Source organism: Helianthus annuus, chromosome 11 (genome assembly GCF_002127325.2).
Source record: "Helianthus annuus cultivar XRQ/B chromosome 11, HanXRQr2.0-SUNRISE, whole genome shotgun sequence".
Taxonomy (NCBI): domain Eukaryota; kingdom Viridiplantae; phylum Streptophyta; class Magnoliopsida; order Asterales; family Asteraceae; genus Helianthus; species Helianthus annuus.
This window is the reverse complement of record NC_035443.2, coordinates 58,779,572-58,794,138: the sequence shown is the minus strand read 5'-3', so window position 1 is coordinate 58,794,138 and position 14,567 is coordinate 58,779,572.

Below are 14,567 nucleotides of genomic sequence, written 5' to 3'. Positions count from 1 at the left end.
CATCGTCGTTGACGCATATTCAAATCCTTCTGCTTAAGGATATGCTCGAGACTCCTGTGATCGGTGTAAATCGTGCACCTGGTACCGTACAGGTAGTGTCGCCATATCTTAAGCGCAAAAACAACAGCTCCCAGCTCTAAATCATGCGTCGTGTAGTTCCGCTCATGAACCTTTAGCTGACGAGAGGCGTAGGCAATCACTTTATCTCGCTGCATCAATACACAACCCAGACCCTGTATTGACGCGTCGCAATATACCACGAAGTCATCCGTGCCCTCTGGCAATGAGAGAATAGGCGCGCTGCAAAGCCTATCCTTTAGGTACTGAAAAGCAGTCTCCTGGGGCTCTCCCCAGCGATAAACGACACCCTTCTGTGTCAGTAGCGTAAGCGGCTGAGCAATCTTCGAGGAATCCCTGCGTAAACCGTCTGTAGTACGTGGTGCAGGCCAGTTTCTGGTCGAGGCTACCTTGGATGGATCGACACGGATTCCATCCTTGCTCACCACGTGGCCTAAGAAGTGGACTTCACAAATACTATGACGAACTTGTCGAGGTAGGGTTTGCACACCCTGTTCATGAGGTTCTTAAATACGGCAGGTGCGTTCAAATAACATCAACCATCTATCATATCAAACATAAAGTATAGTATTTAAAATAGTCCATAAAACCCAGTACGATTCATGTTCAAACCAAACTTTGTTCGAGTAACAGAAACATAATAAGGAAAATCCCAAAACAAGTTATAAGTTCAAACAGCGTCTCCTTGTCCTAGCATGAAAGCTCGACCCCTTGCCTCATTGCCATTGTTGTTGTTGTTGTTCCCATTGCCCTGGTTATTATTGTTGTTCAGATTCTGATTCAACTGTGGGCAATCGCGCTTGTAATGACCTTCTGCCCCACACTGGAAACATCCCCGATTTCCACGCTGTGGCTGCTGCTGCTGTGGGTTCTGTGGAGCTGGTTGTTGTGGTTGCTGGTCCTGATTTACAGGCCGTGGGCTCCTACAGTCTTTGGCCTCGTGACCCATCTTGAGACATCTTTGACAACGACCCTTGTTGCACTGGCCGCTGTGATGCCTGTTGCAGTTGTGACACTTGGGGTGAAACCCTTGATACCTTCTCTGTCTAGGACCACCAGAGGATTGCTGACTGGGGCTCTGATTGTGGTCAATCTTCTGCTGCTGAGCTTGAGACTGAACGGTCGCTGAACCCCTGCTAGAATCTCCATCCCATTTTCTTTTGCCATCACTAGAAGTAGCAGGAGTAGCTGAAGTAGTGACTGTAGCAGTAGCGTTGACACGCTTAGGCAGTCTGTTCTGGTCCACTGCCTGGTCGGTGATGCGATGAGCGAGACGCTGGATTTCCTGAATGTTTTCAAGATTAGCCGAAGTCACGTGGCTCTGAATTTCTGGCGCCAATCCCTTAAGATACAACTCAATGCGCTTGTATGGAGGGTCCACCATAGTTGGACATAACACGGCCAGCTCATTCGACCGCTTAGTATACGCTTCGATTTCCGATCCCACCATCTTCAGATTATAGAGCTCATCCTCCAACTTATGAATATCCTCGCGAGTGCAATACTCACGCTTGATGAGTTCCTTGAAGTCGTTCCATGGGGTGGCGTTAGCAGCTGCCAACCCTAAGACTTGGACTTGGGCGTTCCACCAAGTCAGTGCTATTCCCTCCAGGGTGCCAGTAGCAAACTTGACCTTGCGAGCCTCAGGGCACTCGCACATTTCGAATACCGATTCTAGCTTTTCAAACCAATGGAGGAGTCCAACTGCTCCTTCCGTGCCACTGAAGGAATTTGGACGACAGTCCATGAAATTCTTGAAGGTACACACAGGTTGTTGCTGAGCGGGTTGACCTGCTTGAGCGGCTGCAACTGCCGTAGCAATGAGAGCCTCTAGCTGGGCTTGTGTCATGTTAACTCGTCCAGACATGATCTTCATTGTAAAAAGGTAGCGTAGGTAAGAATGGTTCGCGAATAGGGCGATGACAGAAAAGTATGAGCATGTAGGGATTCTCGTGCTATAGTATCGTGTGTATCTAAGCGTAACGCGAGCAAAGTTCTAAACAGTTCTAGCAAACAGGCAATAACATAAACCTTATTACCTAAGATGTCGAGTCTTGCACGTGGAGCGAAGCGTCGTTGTGGATCGTTGAGAGCACTGTACTGGTTATAGTCCGGTTTTAATAAAAACGTTTTCCCATATTAAAACCAAGTTCTCTATAACCAATGGCTCTGATACCAATCTGTCACACCCCCAAAATCCACCTGCGGAGTATCACCGCTTGGGAGCGTGACTGACCAGGATCAAACCACCAATTATATCAAACATAGCATTTAATAACAATCAAAGACATAATTGATGTTCAAAAACCAAATACTGTTTAAGTAGCGGAAGCAATATAAAGTAAACCCAAATAAGTTATAAGTTTAATAACGTTCATGATCCATCTGTCCACAACGACCTGCTCCTTCCTTGTGCAAGCTCCATAATGTACCTAAGGTCCTGCAAGGCATGCAGCAAATAATCAACAAACTAGTTGAGCGAGTTCACAGAAAGTAAGTTCATAATCATAGGGCGTGAGTTAACTAGTGGGGCTTCCCATGTTTATCCTGGCTAATGAGGGTTTCTCATTAACGGTACTTACTAGACTAACTTCCGACCATGTGTTCTTCTTTACCGAGAACAGGAAAACGTACGGGGTCACGTAGGCTTTACGTGACGTGCCCTTCCCCGAGGACATGGTACGCGTGGGGGCTACGTAGGCTTTACGCAGCGTGGCCTTCCGAACTGGAAGCCAGTGAATGGTATTGGGTTACGTAGGCTTTACGTAACGTGTCCTCCCGACCCGGGAGACATATGGCAAATAATCTGGGTTGCGTAGGCTTTACGCAACGTGTCCTGACTAACCTGAGGACGATGGTCTATAGTCTGGTATATGCGTAAGTACAAGTAACACCTTTTCCAATAACATATCCAACCCAATTCCCAACCCGGGAATCCCATGCCTTGGCTGTGTGAACTCACCTTGGGTCGCTCGGCAGATACACAAAGAGTACGAATAAGCAAGTAATGGTCAACCACGTCCTATCACGGTTATTATGCAAGTCAGGTTCAGGTGCACGTATGATAACACATAGGTAGCAGATTATGAACACAAGTTGATCATGGCAACACATAATACACGTTAACATCATAACAGTAACAGTCAAGCACTCCTCATGTCTAACTTGTACGATCCGAAGGATATAGTCTATTAACAGTCGGCCCAACATGTTATCAAGAAAGCATAGCTTGTACGATTGAATTAAATCCAACACTATCCGGCCCAGATAACCTAAACAATATAAATCACTTAAAATAATTCGGTTGGCAAACATGTATTAGTGGGCCGATTCTATGGCCAATCCCTTTCCTCGGGCCGCCCAACCTCACCAATAAGATTTGTTTGCCACCCAAAGCTCATATGGCTTCTTGCAATTTACTGACTGAAGGTGTCATGAGACAAATGGGTGTACATGTGCTGCCGTCAAAGGGGTCCCACACACATATGAAAATTGGACTTAGGAATTTATTGCGCAGACTTGTGGAGGACTTGTGAGGGTTGGCGGCACATGCTTAACATCACACATTCAAGAAATAATATACATATTGGCCGACATGTGCAGACCACCTCGCGAGTTCATTGGACCTTTTAGTTTAGGGTGTTTGAAAATTTTATATCATAAACATATTATCAATTTTTCATTCATAAAAGAGCAATCAATTATTCCTTGTCTAATCACATGTAATTATGATTAAGTCTCAATGGCCGACATATGAAGTTGCCTCCATGCGATTTATTTATCCTATGCTGACAGCCCTCATACTTGACCTTGTACCAAACAACACATAATCCTAACATTACTACCGATCACATCACCCTTTCTCATCATGCACATAATCCAAAAACATGACATAATGATTACCTTCCATCACTAATATACATCTCGATCAAATCAAAACGTGCAACAATATTAACATTCAATTTCTAAAACATAATTAACACTCACCGATCGATCCGAGATGAAGGGGAAAGCTTGGCCGCCTTCGGTTCGCGAACGAGAGGGTGAGAGAGAAAGTTTAGCTAGGGTTTTTGTGTGATTATGATGTTGTGTTGTAACTAACTAATGATAACAATCCCCTAAAGAAGTGTTTGTTTGTTTACGGGAATGAGGGTGGGCCGAGCTCCACATCTCGGGTACAACATCACGGCCCAAAGGCCATGTTGTGTGGTTCGGGTTACATGGGTTACATATACGTATTTACACAATACACAAGATACATAACATAATCATAACTCAATAACGAAACGCTTATTAAAACATACATGCCACACAACATTCATTCAATAATCAAATTCACAAAATCACATATCAATATATCTTTCATATAACCATTCAAGTTCGTAAAGTCGTGTCATGGTTACAACATTGCACAAAATAGGTTCAGAATTTCGAGTTGTCACACAAGGGGAGCCCATGTAGGGACTTGGGCTTAAGTTAGTATATAAACAAGTTTACAACTTGTTTTAGGGTTTGAACCTTTGGAACTTCATTGTTACAATTTCTCTAGTGAAGAGAGGCGATCTTGGTGTGTCATCTTGTACCAGACGTTTTGCTAATTGATAGTAATAGAACGTGTGCAAGTTTGAAAGTGATTCGGTGTGTTCCTCGTATTCGGTTTGTATTTTCATATTTTTCGGTTTATTCTTGAATCACATCAAGTTTGGATTCCGCACAAACTTGGTGATTGTTTGATATCATTGAAAGATCCGTTTTACGGGACTTACAAAAAACGTGCTTCGATCTAGGCCGTCTACATGGGCCCATTGTTTTGAAAACCCATTTGAGCCCATAGATTCAATCCTCTGATTTGAAAATACCATTTGCACATGGTTTTGAAGTGTATAACAGCTGTTAACAGCTGTTTTCGGCAAAAATGCAGGTCTGGAGAGGCCACGCGGCCCGCATAAGATTCATACAAGTCTTACGCGCCCCGCCTGGGTGCTCTGATCTGCAACTAACTTTCAGAAATGACAGTTTCAGCCCCTGCATGATTTTAAGGCCATTTTCGACACGTTTAAGGCCCGTTAAGCCAACCTTAAGGCCCTAAAATGATGCCTAAGTATGAGGGACATAAAACATGCTCAAAAATATGCCGGATGTCGGTTCGTTTGGTCGTACGATCGCGATGTTCGCTTAATTACGACGGAATGCGCATAAGCGCGAAAGACGATCCAAATTGCGCGACGAATGGATTTTTGACAAGCCAATCACCAAAACATAATATTTTAATGATTACATAAATTTTTGGATGTCCGGAAGTAATCAGAACGTAAGTTATGCGCGAAAATGCAAACTTATGCACTTTTTGACGCTTTTAGTCCCTGAATGAGCATAAAGTTTATTTTAGCACACCGAACCCCTCAAAGCCCATTTCTAAGCTATGTAAAGGATATTTAAGGTGTGTTTAACTCATGATCATGTTCCGGAATGTTCGTTACAGTTCAAATCGGCATACTTTCGCAGTTTGTCAATTTTAGTCCCTGTAAGCGAATAGACTTGATTTTGCCATACCAAAGCCTTCAAAACTTATTTATAAGTTATGTAAAGGTTATTTAAGGTATGTTAAGCATAAGTTTGCGTATAATTCTATAGAAAGCGATATAGAGTTTGAAATTGAATAAAAACCAAAACATGAAAAACATCAGACATAAACAAACAAACATAGGGATCAGATAACTTTATTTCATTGATAACTGAACTGTTTACAATGATTACAAGCACAGATGTAACAATATTGATGATCCTAATGATGATAATGAGAACGTGTTAGGATCTGAGTATGGATTGATTGTGTTTTACGTTTGAATTAAGATGAAGATGAATGAGAAATGCAGCGGAATATAAATGATAACAAACTTTGCACACAATCAAACAGGAGAATTGCTTTGAAAATACAAGTTTAACATTAAACCGAATGCTAAAATTTATTCCAAACACCGATTACAATTGCAAGTATGTAACAAACTCCCCCTCGGCCTGAGCTCACAGTGAATTTGTTCGTGCAGGAAGAAAGATGGTAAAGAGCTAATAGAACAGTACAGAGCACTGTTCTATTTATAGGCACGAGCAAACCACTGAAGCATCTAAGCTGACGTCACAATGAAAGTGACATCTAACATCCTAACAAACTCTAACATCTGACCTATACAACCTCTGCTATGCTAACTACTATTGTACATTACATTTCATAATATAAACTAAACTACTGTTGCATCCTTCCACTGATGTGAACCCAGCAGTACTTGTCATGACCAGCAGAGCTTGACCCATAGCAGTAGATTGAATAGAAGAGCTTTAGTCTTTCATCAGTCTTTGACTTGGACAGCAGTTTTAGGTCAGCAGTTAGTAAAGATCAATAGTTTGGAGGTCAGCAGATGTTGAAACCACTTTCAAGGGGAGAGACTTGAATATAAAGTTTTGCTTATTCTGGATCCACTGCTCTTGATCCAGTTTTGGCTTTAATTATCTGTTCCTTTGATAGGGTTCAATCCCAACAATCTCCCCCTGGAACAGATAATGCCAAAACTCTTCATTATTGGTAGATCTTTATTGCTTCATCAGCAGTTCCCTTATTTGCCCTTTGAGTTGTAACTCAAAGGCTAAGGCATCTGTGTCATCATCATCCCTGCTAAGTGGAAGATCAAGGAGATCCTGCAAATCTTCAAGACTTAGGCCAAGTGCTTGTTCCCTTGTCATTTTCTTCACTTCTCCACTAGACTTGATCACTGTCAGTACATGGCTCTGTTTGTCAGTTTTCCATTTTAGTACTTTTGAGTCTGGTGGGTTTCTTGGGAGATTTTTATTAGATGAGGTGTTTGGTGATGCTGGCCTATTAATGACTAACTGAGCAGTACTTGCAGGTTGATTCAATCCAAGAGTTTCTTCAATCATTTTCTTGATGCCCTCTTTTACAAGTTCATCACCTGCCATTAACTCTTGTACAGTTTCAGCATCCAACTGATTTTGTTGCCTTCTTTTAAAGATGGCTGCACCAGGTGGAGCAGTGGCTCTCCTGGTTTGCAGCTTTGGTGGTCTTGTTGAGACCTCTGCTTCAGGATAGCCAGGTTTTTGTGGAGCATTAGGATCTGTCTTCCTTAATCTCTCCAAGCTTTTGTAGGTGGACCTGACTTTCTCTTCTTTCCATCTCAACACTTGATTCAAAGACCCATAATCAGCAGCAGCTAATTCCTCTTTCATTCTCCTCAGCTCTACCTTTTTATCAGGTACATTCTTTTTGAACTTTGCCCAAACCAGAGGAGTGTGTTTGACTTTGTTCTTGATCATGTCTTGAATCCTGGCTGCTTCTCTTTCCAGCTCAGGAATAGTCCAGTCTTTATACATGTTTCTCTTTCCTTTGTATTTCTTGTGGGCCATGATGTTTTCAACATGATCTTTTCTTAGGGATTCATCTGCCTTTTCTGATATCTGCTGACACACATTCTTTACAAATTGTTCCAAAGATCTGACCTTTGTGAGCAAGAATTGATAGTTTTGCTGAATTTCTCTATCAGATTTCCCTTGTGTATTTCTTTTTGAGATATCCTCTGCTTGTTGAGCCTTGATTTTCAAATATTCTTCAATATTGTTAGGCCTGGGATATCCTCCAGTTGATGGCAAACTCCTTTTTGCAGGGTCATCCTCATAATAAAAGGACTTGATTTCTTCTCTTATTGCTATGAGCTCAAGAAGAAATTGAACACCTGCAGGAGGTAATGGCTTTTGAATTTGAGCTGATGAGAGAGGAACAGGGTTTGGTATAGTAACAAGTGTTAGATATTTTGAAGATGTTGGTGGTGGTGAAATGTCATCATCTTTCAGGATTAACCTTCTCCTTTTTGGTTGAGGAGAGGCTGATGATGTTTTGGGTGGATCAGTGGTGGTGATTTGAGTGGTAGTGATTTGTGATTGACTAACAGCTGTTGAAACAACTGGTATTTCAACCACTGTTGTCATTACAACAGATGCTGTAACATCTGATGTCTTCTACTTTTTGGCTGGAGATGATGGTGGTGAGGTTATTTTTGGTGGTGAAGTGATTTTTGGTGGTGATGGTGGTAGGGCAGTGGTTGTGGTGTGTGTTGACGTGGTGTGTGTTGAAGTGGTGACAGGTTTTTGGCTGACAGTTGTTGAAACCACTGATATATCAGCAGTTATTGATACAACAGGTCTTACAACAACTGTTTGGGTGGAAGATTGATGTTGGGGGCTTTTGGATGGTGGTTTGGGAGTATCCTTTATGGGTCTGGATGGTATGGATTTGGGTTCCCTCACTTTTCTAGTGGGATTTCTTTTTGGCTTAGGATTTTGATCATCCTCTGGCTCAGAACAACCCTGCTCATTCAGCTCCATAAAAGCTCTTTTCTCCTCATTCCACCTGGACATGTCCTTTGCCGCTCTGTCCCTTTTTACACTTGCTATTGCTTCATCAAGTGCATTTTTGGTAACATCAACCTTTTTGCTACCATCTGGCAAGGGAATCTTTCTGGTCATGGCATCCTTTTCTGGTTCAACATACAGACCATCATCTATTCCCTTCTTCTTCCACTCCTTGATTTTCTCCCCCTTTTTGGCATTATCTGGGGGTAGATGATCAATAAAGAGAACAGTGGGAGGAGCAGTGCCAGTGGTGTTTAAGATATGGGCCTTTATAGCCTTGATGTCAGCTTGAGTGTTTCTAAACCTGGACTCCATAATGTTTCTCAGCTCTTGTACATGTATTGCATGTTGCTGATCAGCCATTTGTTTTTGTTGTTGGAGAAAACGTTGAAATAGATTCCATAACTCATCTGTAGCAGGTGTTTATGGTGGAGCAGGTGCTTGAGTTGGAACAGCAGTGGGTTACACCTTTTGAACTTTCAACAACTGATGCAGCACTTCTTTAATTTCTGCAACAGAGGTATCCAGTTTTTCAACTCTATCCGTCAATTCTAGGTACTTTAAACCATCACCCAACTTAATGGGATCATCTGACTTCCCACCAACAGTGGTTGTATCAATGTGTGACTTAGGAACTGAGTCCCAAAAATCATTCATTAATGCCCCTTGTTCTTGGTACTGGGGTCTTCTTCCTTCAGCACTTGATAGCCTTTTGAAGGTACCAGTGGTCATAACAAACTCACTAGTGTGCTATAGAAGGAATTGCCTCCAAGGAAGTCTTATGGATGTAACCATTGTCCAAATGCAAACCAGTAGGTTCAATACTTGTAGTGGCTGCTTCACTTGGACTACCACCAAGAGTTACTTGTAACTCAAGGGGTGTAACCTCCTCAATTGTTGCTGGGATAGCAGAGGTACAAGTATCAAACCCAGTCACTTGTGGGAGTATACTCTCAGTAATAGGTGTTTGAGAGGAACTGGTTTGTGTCTGAACTATATCAACTGCATGCAACAAGGGTATTATGGATTGTGGTAATGAGAGGGGTGAAAATAGGGGTGTTGAAAGAGATATGTCCTTGGGATCAGGACTGAGGAAGATGGATCCATTTGGATCCAGAGCTTCATAATGTGGGGTCCCTGTGTTTACAACCTGATCCTTTTGTGAGGATGCAGGAGGAGTTTGAGGCAACGGTGGAGATCTTTCTTCCATCTGCTGTGAGGAAGTAGCAGCAGTGGTTGTTGGTGACATTTGTGTTGTAACTGGCAGGGGCTCTGGGATCTCATCTTCCAGAGTTGCCTTTAATTTGGGTTTGGGGGACTTTTTGTATGATTTCTTTTTGGTCTTTTTTAGTAATGGCAGGTGTGGGTTTCATAGCAGTGGTTTTGCTACTATGATCACCTGGAGTAGTGGGCTCAGCAGCAGATACCTGAGGAGCAGTGTTATCTGCTAAATTCTGCTCAGGCACCTCTGCTTTTGTTTTTATAGGTGTTAACATTCTTGTGAATGTTTCAGGTGTTAAACTATTTATTTGAAAATAAACACCTTGTTTGAGCAAATTTTCATTTTCCTTTTCAAATTTTTGTTTAAAATAGTAGCTTAGAAACCTTGGAAAAAGCAAAAATGATTTGCTGTCAACAATTTTTACCAAGTCATTAAAGATCTCCTGGGAATAGTTATAATTTTCATTATGTAAAATAGCATAACCCAGACATTGGATCTTTAATGGTATTTCGTTAAAAGCAGTAGTTTTATTTGAAACACACATTAAAAGTGTATGGAATAAAAACCTAGGAGCAGAAGGGAAGAAACCTTTTTGTAAGGTATCTCTTTTTGTTTGTTCTGCATACCCCCTTTCCAGAAAATCAGTTTTCAACTCGTTTTTAAGTAAAGAAGTTTTACCTTGCTGATTATCGAGTTTAAAGACTTCTGAGATGGATTGTGGAGTTATTTGAATCGTTTTACCCTGTATGGAAGAGTTGATGGCTATGACTTTCTCGCCTTGTTTGTCAAGGGCAGTATTTTTCCAAAACTCTCTCTGGGTTTGTTGATAAATTGGAGCATCTGCTGTTAGCAAAGTTTTGTACTTTGATGCAGATATGATTTCGATGATGGAATCGAAGGTGTGGGTGGTGGTGGGTTTTGTGAGTAAACCAAAGTAATTGTGAGGGGATTTGTATGGGATTTCAATGGGTTCAACGGCCATTTGAGTGACCTCTTTGGAAGATGATGATGATTTTGATTTTGATTTCGTCATTTTGATGAAAAAGAACGAAGAATGATTTGAGATGGAAGGTTAGAAACTGCTTTGAGAAGGGATTTTTGGAATTCAATTCGACAGTGATAAACCCTGTTTGGGGTTTTGGACAGGGTTTTATTTAGGGAAAAAGTGAATGCTGATGTGGCAGCGGTTATAAAGATCTGATGGCTAAAAACTGACCACGTGCCAACCTCTAATGAAAAGATGAATAATGGAGGACAGTTGTTTTGAGAGCCACTGATGAAGCAAATATCAGTGGTTACAACGGTAACAAATAAAACAGTGGGTGATTTTCACTATCAGTGGATAGCACATCAGTGGATAAAACACTGATTTTGAACAACAGTGCTTATCAGAAAAATTAGAGAACAGGGGTTGACTTTCAGAAGTGGACAGTGTTTAGGAAACAGATGTTTGAGCACAACAGTGGTAGGGAAATGATGAGGTTTTGAAAGGCTATTACATCAGCAACTGTTAGTGCAACAGTGTTAAGCTTTTGACAAAAGTTTTGAGCATCTGCTTGTTCAGATGAGGGGAATGATTTTGTTTTGTGTAATCACAATATCATGTCCAACATCTGTTGATGGTGATTTATGAAATATCTGCAAGAATGCTATCCTCAACAAAATACATTTTAGATGCAAATTGTCTAGATTTGTATGTCAACAGTTTTTACAGGAATATGTATTCAAGTTTTTGCCACATTTCAATTACAAGTTTTGATGCTTTTATAAATTCCTGACAGTGGTTTAGTACCCCAGATGGTGAAAACTCTTTTACAATGGCTACTCATTTTGAGTCATAATTTTTTAATTATGACATGAGTATCCAAGTATTTTAATGTCTGTTAGCAATCAATCTTTGATCTGTGTTAAAACAAACTTGAGTTTGACATGACCTTGGTACTTGTACAGTTTCCTTTTGATCTATTTTTAAGGATGATATCACCAACAAAAATAAAGGTTCTATATCCTGACAGGAGATTGAAACTTTTACTATCAAAAACAAGTAAAAGTACAAAATATATCATTCTAAAGAAAAATAATGAATAATATATCCTGTTTTATTTGAGAAAAACCTTTTCAAGAAAAATTATTAAAGGTTATTCTGAAAACAACATCAAAAAGGATTTGGTATATTTTCCAAATAAAACTCATAATCACAACATTCTCAAGTTTTATGAAAATGGTCAATGATTCGAAATACATTATAGTAACCACTGTTTGAGACCATTTCCTTGTCAATTGATTGCAAAAATGATGAGACATCATAGGTTTTGAAAGTCCTGTTATAGACTTTGTTACCATGTGATGACACTGAAAAACTTGCCTAGTCCTCTTTTAAGTTTGATCACTGGAGATACCATTGTTACGTGAACTTCCCTGAATCAAAGAATGCACACAGTTACTTGATGACCATTGTTTACCCAATTTTGGACTCTTAGGTGTTTTACATTTATACTCTTTTCTTTTGACTTCAAAAGTTTTGAGATAAACACACTTTTGAGTTTTTGTGATTTTTCTTCTTCCCTTTTTACCCTTCCCATTCATAAGTACTAAAACACTCACTGGGAGGTTTTTATTGAAGAATTACCTAGACCCAAATCATTTTACAGCAATGTTTGGAGAGACTTTGGACATTTTTGCACATGCTTATGTCAAATCTCACATTACATATGATTTAGTCTGTTTTACATCTGATTTTCTTAATGTGTTCTTAGCAAAGTTGATTTTGACCCTTTTCAACATGATTCTCAACCTGTTTTTCAACACATAAGATCTAATAACAAGAGTTTTAATTTCCCTCTTTTTATGTTAACAAAAACACTAATGTTTTACGAAACTAGGTTTTTGCTGACCAAAGGTTCACACCTTAGCATGGTTGCAGAAATCGGCCTAGGCGGCTGATTAATCGGCGCCTAGGCGCTAGGCGGTCACTTACTGCCTAATTTTGAGCTAGGCGGTCAATTAATCGGTCATGGTCAAAAATCGGTCAAAATCGGTCCTAGGCGGTCAAAATCGGTCCTAGGCGGTCAAAAATCGGATTAATCGGACATTATTAGTCGGTCAAAATCGGTCCTAGGCGGTCAAAATTGGTCAAAATCGGTCAAAATCGAACCATACTATCTGAAACTTGAAGTATTTATGTGAATTTTGAAGTATTATTTTTATATTATTGGGTATATATATAAAATTTTGAAAAAATACATTCAAAAATCCCATTCCGATTAATCCCTAGGCTGTACCTCACCGCCCGACTAGCACCTAGCGCCTTCTACAACATTGCACCTTAGTATCAAAATATGATGGAAACAACACAAACTTCATATCAACACTTGAAATCAATTTTGTAAAGAAAATGATTATACCATAGTTATTAGACATATTTTTAGATCTGAACACTATAGGTGCTTTATGCATGATATCACTTGTTATGAGAAGTTTGTATGTCTTATGACATCTTGGTTGTTTTACAGAGCTTTTGAATAGTCACTTTGAACATGATTTCTTGTTACTCTGTTTTTCAACTAAATACAATCAACCTTAGTATCAATGAATTTTGAGCTGAACTGTTATGTCAAATTGATTGTTAGATCAAATTTGACTGTCCAGGCTCTGATACCAATTGTTAGGATCTGAGTTTGGATTGATTGTGTTTTACGTTTGAATTAAGATGGAGATGAATGAGAAATGCAGCGGAATATAAATGATAACAAACTTTGCACACAATCAAACAAGGGAATTGCTTTGAACATACAAGTTTAACATTGAACTGAATGCTTAAATTTATTCCAAACACTGATTACAATTGCAAGTATGTAACAAACTCCCCCTCAGCCTGAGCTCACAGTGAATTTGTTCGTGCAGGAAAAAAGACGGTAAAGAGCTAATAGAACAGTACAGAGCACTGTTCTATTTATAGGGACGGGCAAACCACTGAAGCATCTAAGCTGACGTCACCATGAAAGTGACATCTAACCTCCTAACAAACTCTAACATCTGACCTATACAACCTCTGCTATGCTAACTACTGTTGTACATTACATTTCATAATATAAACTAAACTACTGCTGCATCCTTCCACTGATGTGAACCCAGCAGTACTTGTCATGACCAGCAGAGCTTGACCCATAGCAGTAGATTGAACAGCAGAGCTTTAGTCTTTCATCAGTCTTTGACTTGGACAGCAGTTGTAGGTCAGCAGTTAGTAAAGATCAGTAGTTTAGAGGTCAGCAGATGTTAAAACCACTTTCAAGGGGAGAGACTTGAATATAAACTTTTGCTTATTCTGGACTCAGCACCTGTCGTGGACAGGGGTTGCTAGGGATCACATTACTTTACTTCACGTGTTCGCTGAACATGTGTCGCGCATACTCTACAACGCAGTCTCGTGATTAAGTTGTAATCATTGTTTGATAGTTACATGCTTCACCCGTTACGTGTTACATGCTGGTTATGCGTAAATGCTTTTACTATTATATGCTATGCAAACTTGTGTACGCATTTTTACATTTTATGTATTGACCTTATTTTAACGTATGTGACAGGTTGATAGGATGCTATGCTATGCTATGCTGAATCAAGTTAGGTAGTCTAGAAACTCACTAAATAAATCTGAGTTGTCGGAACAGTATTTTGTTTTTGAGAACTTGTTATCTGTAATGACTGTTTTTGCTTTATCTGTTAGTAGTATGGGATATTAACATTAAAGATATTGTCATTTAATGGTGGTTGTGGATTCTCTTGAACAATCTGTTTCGCTCAGTGCCACGCCCCGATGATTCCGCCATCGGTTGGGGTGTGACACAAGTGC